This window comes from Populus trichocarpa, chromosome 7 (assembly GCF_000002775.5).
Source record: "Populus trichocarpa isolate Nisqually-1 chromosome 7, P.trichocarpa_v4.1, whole genome shotgun sequence".
Taxonomy (NCBI): Eukaryota; Viridiplantae; Streptophyta; class Magnoliopsida; order Malpighiales; family Salicaceae; genus Populus; species Populus trichocarpa.
The window spans coordinates 11,114,326-11,120,573 of NC_037291.2; the positions used below are offsets into that span (position 1 = coordinate 11,114,326).

Below are 6,248 nucleotides of genomic sequence, written 5' to 3' on the forward strand. Positions count from 1 at the left end.
AACCGAGCATGTCCCCATCCATCTGCACCGACGTGTAAGATGCCCAGTCGCCAGCAGCCCTTTGGTCATACACCGGCCACCCGAAGCGAAGGAGATGGAGACGTAAACCAAAGAAAGATTTGCAGTGAAACATATCTGAAAAAAAAAAGATGAGGAAGCACATCTGAAAAAAGGAGAAAGAACCAGAACTTTGCTTGTGTTTTTTCTTGTTTGCAGGTCACCGTCGGCGAGAAAAGGAAGAAGGGATAAAGCCGTTACAGACCCCCTGCTTGCCTAGATTTTCTTGCGGCAGCGCGTGGGTTAGTGGCGGTGGCGTGTGGAGAAGACGCGCCGCCACTATTCCTGCAGTTGCAGAAGGCCTTTCCTGTAATTCCAGATTGTTTCGGAGGCTATTTTTGTAATTTTTGGTTTGTTTAATGTACTATTTGTTTTTTTAATTTTGGTGAGTTGTAACATGTAAATGTGGGTGTATAAAAAAAACATAATAAAAAGTGATGTGTGTGTTTGTTTTTATTTTATGTATGTTATTGAATTATGAAATCAAAAGGACAAAAAAAAAATTTAATGTTTTAGTTTGCATATGGTCAAGTATTTTAAGGACAAATAAAATCACTTTATATTTCCCGTGAAAATGCAAGAACATGTTTCTGTATATATTATGGGATTTAATAAGTGATTTATTAAAGCCTTAAGAATTTGGTCAATATGTTAATTTTTTAAATCACATCAAATCATGAAGCAGTTTATCTCAGGTAGGGTGCGCTAGGGGTGCTAATACCTTCCCTAGCTACAACCAGTCCTTTACTCGTGAATCTCTGACAAGGACCAGTACACGCGGGTTTCCTAGTACCCTCAATCAAATACTAGGCGGCGAGTCCCAAAAACAAGCAAACGAACGAAAATCGTCATCCGGCGTCGCGCGGGGAATGTGCGGCAAAATGGTGACTCCACATGGGACGGTACTGTTTTCTACATTATCGGACTAAGCTTTGTGTTTTGATGTGTTCAAATTTTTTTCGTGTTTTGTTTTATTTTTTTTATTCATGCATTGTATAGAATTCTCTCATGCATCACATGTTTTAATTTTTTAAAGCACACACAAGCTTCATGTTAGCTGGGGGACTAGCAGCTTACCTTACGACTTTTAGTCAAGGTTTAAGTTTGTGTAAACCCCAACTCTTTGTTGAGTGTTTAGACTGGTAATGATTGGTACATGTGCCAACCCATTACCTATTGGGCCCCCATATTGCCTTCAAGAGGGTGATCACTAGGCAACGAGAGACCCTTTTTAGAGACCAAGTAGTAAACCTACCATTTGTCTCACTTAAAAAGATTAGAACCTGCCTTTAGGATGTATGCTCCGTACACATTGTTTTACATCTGAGCAAACCCTTCTTGAAGCATCTTGAATTCAGGACTTACGGGGGATATAATGGTCATCACTCAAGAAATTTCTATTGTAGAGTTTGAGCAATAATAAAAATTCTTGTTTCATCATGCAAGAGATATGACCATATGTCACCCCTCGAAGGGCGAGTTCATCATATAGATTACATGTTCATACATTTGTCATGCATGCACCGGGATGAGAAGTAGGTTCCCCCATCTGAGGTCAATTGCACTGATTGAAAAAAGATGAAAAATGAAGAAAGAGGTCAGATAGAGGCTCATTATCAAAAGAAAATTGGAGCATCAAAGGTGAAGTTGCTAGTCTCAGTTCTGCTTGAACAAGTGTTGAGCATCAAATGGAAAGGGAATGTCTGCACAATCTTAAGTGGGAACACTACTTGTCCACGTCCCATTGAAGCTGCACCTCTCTTTTTCAGTCATGAACAACGACAACAATGCTTTCAATCATCAACTAATGACAACCCTTGTTCTTGTTCAACTACACTGATAGTCGTTAAAAGCCTTCATATCTTCCAAGAGCACCCAATAGCTGCTAGCTTTTTGTGCCTGGTGCATTAGCCTTCTTTCCAACCATCTCTATTGTGAACACCATTCCAATCCAGCAGCATCGGATGCTGGTCTGAAAAAAACAGAAGCAGACATTGAACTTCAACGTGGCAGAGCTCTCTCTATAGAAATCTGTTTGTGGCTCTGCAAGTGGGGAATCCAAGAAGGGATGCAGTAGTTTTAGATCATCTATAATTTTCTCCCATCAGTGTTAGCTTGAAAACGCAAAAGTAAGGAGAAGAGACAGATTTGGACTGAAAAAACAAGAAGAAGACTAAAACTTCAACAGAGCAGAGCTTCCTCTACAAGTGTCTGTTTGTTGCACCATCAGTAAGGAATCAAAGAGGAAATAGGTGCTGCATGTTTCGGGCGCTACCAAGATTACCTAGCTATTGGAAGGTTTTCCAACAACCCTTAACCAACCACAACAACATTGGAAGAACGACATGATATTGTGAAGATTGTTGAAAGAATTGAACGAGCTAAACAGAAGTGAAAGATTGAAGGTTTTGCCATGGATTCCAGAACAATAATGAGAGATGAATAAGAAGAAGGCTCTGAAGGTGAAAAACCTTAGTTGTGTGCCAAGTCTTGTTGTAGCATAAACTTGTCTTTGTCAAGATTGAGATCCCTTTGCCACTCAAGTTTGCCTAACAACATCTGCCAGATTCCAAACTTGTTACCTCGAGTATGTTAAATCCCATGCAACCACTATTTCTAGGTGGTATAATCCAAACAAGAGATTTGAATATCATGGGGGGACTTCAAGCCATTCAGTTGAATAGTTGCAAGAATTTCAAGAACCGAGTTCAGAGGATAGTGAACAGAAGGCAAATTGAATTTCTAAAAGATGAGGTCATTGGCCACATTGTCATGGACATCCTCAGAATGACAAGTGATCGAAATTGCTCGGCGAAACATGGATATCGCTAGAGTAGCTGATCCAAGAAAGGTGTTGAACTGTCAATTTTTGTAATTCCTCAGAAGGCTATTTTGTAATTTTTGGTTTGTTTAATGTACTATTTGTGTTTTTTTATTATTATTATTTTGGTGAGTTGTAACATGTAAATGTGGGTGTATAAAAAAAACATAATAAAAAGTGATGTGTGTGTTTGTTTTTATTTTATGTATGTTATTGAATTATAAAATCAAAAACACAAAAAAAGAATTTAATGTTTTAGTTTGCATATGGTCAAGTATTTTAAGGGCAAATAAAATCATATTATATTTCCCGTGAAAATGCAAGAACATGTTTCTGTATATATTGTGGGATTTAATAAGTGATTTATTAAAGCCTTAATAATTTGGTCAATATGTTAATTTTTTAAATCACATCAAATCATGAAGCAGTTTATCTCAGGTAGGGTGCGCTAGGGGTGCTAATATTTTTCCTAGCTACAACATGTCCCTTACCCGTGAATGTCTGATAAGGACCAGTACACCTAGGTTTCCTCGTACCCTTAAATCAAATACTAGGTGGCGACTCCCAAAAACAAGGAAACGAACGAAAATCGCCATCCGATGTCGCGCGGGGGACGTGTGACACTTCTCGACATAGTGTTTCTTTATCACTACAATCATTTTTAAGTTTTTTATGGATCAATATTTTTTGGCACTTTATAAAAGACCAAGTCCTATTTGGAAGTTTTAAAAACACTATGATAACTCATTGATAGTTGGATGAAGTTTGTATCTATATCCAACATTTCTAAGCTTAGAAGAATACATGTATTTAAGAAAGTCATCAGCGCTTAAAAATATGGTTACTAATTAATGGGTTTGTTCTAATTCTTCTTCTTCTTCTTCTTCTTCTTTTCTTGAAAGAAATCTTAATTAGACTACACAATATAGGAAATAGCTCTTACCCATTATATAATTTATAATAAAGAAGAGCAACTTTTTTTTTATTATTATTAACGTGGGTGTTCAAGCCAGTTTGCGCGCACCTCGACTAATTCCACGGGCCCTGAAGTTAACGACCATATATGCCTCCAGTGACCCTGAGGTTTGTGAAACTCGAACTGGTGATATTTAAAGAGCAAACCTAGAGTATGACCAGTTGAGCTACACCTCTTATGTTAGAATAGCAACCACTTGAATTCAAACCTTGTTTCACTAAAAGGAAACGACTAGATATACAATCAGTACTGGACTGGATCGCCTTGTATATTAATAAAAAAATTTAGAGGAGGTGTTATTTAAGAAATTATATAATTGTATGGGTGGTTAAAAACGTTGTCAGCTACAAAATTTTAAAACATAAAAAAAGTTATATTAATCAACTAATTAAATTAGAGCACTTTAAACACAGTTGGGATTTCTCTCAAGTACTACATGTCATTTTCAATTGATTTGCTTAATTATTTCGTAAATTAAATCAACTAACAGATAAAAAAGAATATAACATAGCGGGAAAGAGAAGGTTATATGGTCAAAGAAACAAGAGTTTAACTAGCTCAAAACTCTTATTTCTTAGCTGACTAATTTAATTTAGGTTCAGTGTCTATGAAGTTTGTAAATTGAGTTAAGTTATTTTTAATTTTTTTTATTTTATTTAAAAGAAGATATAAATATGATTGGTTAGAAGTAAGTTTTGATATAATCAAACCGTCTGTCATGAAATAGACACAAGCTCTTGATTTAATAAGAAATTAAAATCTTAATTTCTAATTTATTGATTCTAACATACCAACTCCCTTTTTTTTTTTTAATTTTGCTTTAGTGATTTTTACTAATAATGTAACTCATTTTTGCTATAAATTATTTATAAAAAGATAACTTTTAAAATTATGATTTTAAAATAAAAGGTTACTTTTCGTAAGCCATACAAAATAACAAAAACAACTAAAACAAAAGGCAATAGCTTTTTTATATTTTTTTACTCATCACTATATTATAATGACTATTTTGTTTTTTTTTTAAATACTTGTTTTTAAATTAGAAGTAATTTTATGTTTTCACACGGTGTGTTAATAATTATTGATTTGTTTAGAGCATTTTAGTCTATTTAATATTTTTTTAATAGTAAAATAATAAAAATACTATGAAGGATAAAAAAATTAACACAGCTAGCGCAAGGATATTTCAGTATTTTTAATAGTAAATTTACATACATATATTATTATATTTTGAATCAAATAAATTTAAGTAATTATGGTAAGAGGTACTGGGGTATTTTAGTCCGAAAAAAATAGCCAATTAAGGAAAAATCTTCAGCAACCCTCTATTCCCTTCATCATTCTCAGCCTTTCTTTGCCAGATTTCAGCTAAAGAAACAACCATGTCTCCATCTTTCATCTATTCATATTTCTCTCCCTTCACTGCCAATCATCATAGCATTATCAACCACCACAAAACACATTTTTCTCCTCACAACTCTCCCACAACAAAGCACAACCCAAACCAGTTACCACCGCCTTCTACCGATCAGCTCCACCAAAACCCATCCAAAAATGGCATCGCTATCAACAAACAATGATGATAGCAGTAGCAGTAGAAAAAGCACGTGAAGAGAGAAAGAAAACAAAAAAACCAGAAATTTCCTTGGCCCGATTTCCCTTCTCAAGTGGCGGTGGACTTCATCACCGGAGTAGGGAGGAGAAACGAAGAAGGCATTCCTGAGCTGAAAAGAGACGCGCCCCAGTAGTGGTAGAGTGTACTCCCGCACGTCGAAAATAGTGACAGCACGTTAAGCCACGCAACTTCATTGTTCCAGTCCAATTCCAACAGTCTTCGGCCTAAGTTAGCAGCTCTCGAAGGTCATATTTGTAAACCAATGCATTGATTTGTCTATTTTGAATGATTTGTAATATGTTGTTGATTTTTATATGTATTGTTTAATATTTGAAGGGTTGGGAACTGTGTTTTTGCATGGAAAACCGGGGGTAAGAAGCCGTCGAGGATTTATCTTTCAAGCTATGATTATGTTGGGATTAATAATTGTGTTGGGAGGATGAGTTTGAATTATCCAAGGTATAATTTTTTAACTTTAATGGAAAAATTCTACTTGTGAATGTGTACATTTGGTTTATTGTAAAATTTGTGCTTTTATTTTATTTCAACGATATGATCATATGTTATTTTTTTAATTTTCCAGGTGTGGTTGCTTGTTGATTTTTTGTTTTATCAAATAATCGATACGAGAATGGTACAATCCTCTTAAAGATCTCAAGTTCAAACCTTTTTATTTTTAAAAGGTTATGTTTTTGTTTTATCGAGTAATCAACCAGGGGCGGAGCTACGTAGGGTAATGAGAGGGCAATTGCTCCCTTAATCTTTTTTTTTTAATTTCT

At 35.2% G+C, this 6,248-nt stretch overlaps 1 long non-coding RNA gene across 1 annotated transcript; it reads left to right on the forward strand.

Annotated features, from left to right (window-relative positions):
- Window positions 1-5,149: 5,149 nt before the first annotated feature.
- Window positions 5,150-6,044, forward strand: LOC112328260 (uncharacterized). Its single transcript, XR_002983016.2, has 2 exons — window positions 5,150-5,714; window positions 5,806-6,044. It is a non-coding gene; the product is annotated as an uncharacterized LOC112328260 (long non-coding RNA).
- Window positions 6,045-6,248: the final 204 nt, after the last annotated feature.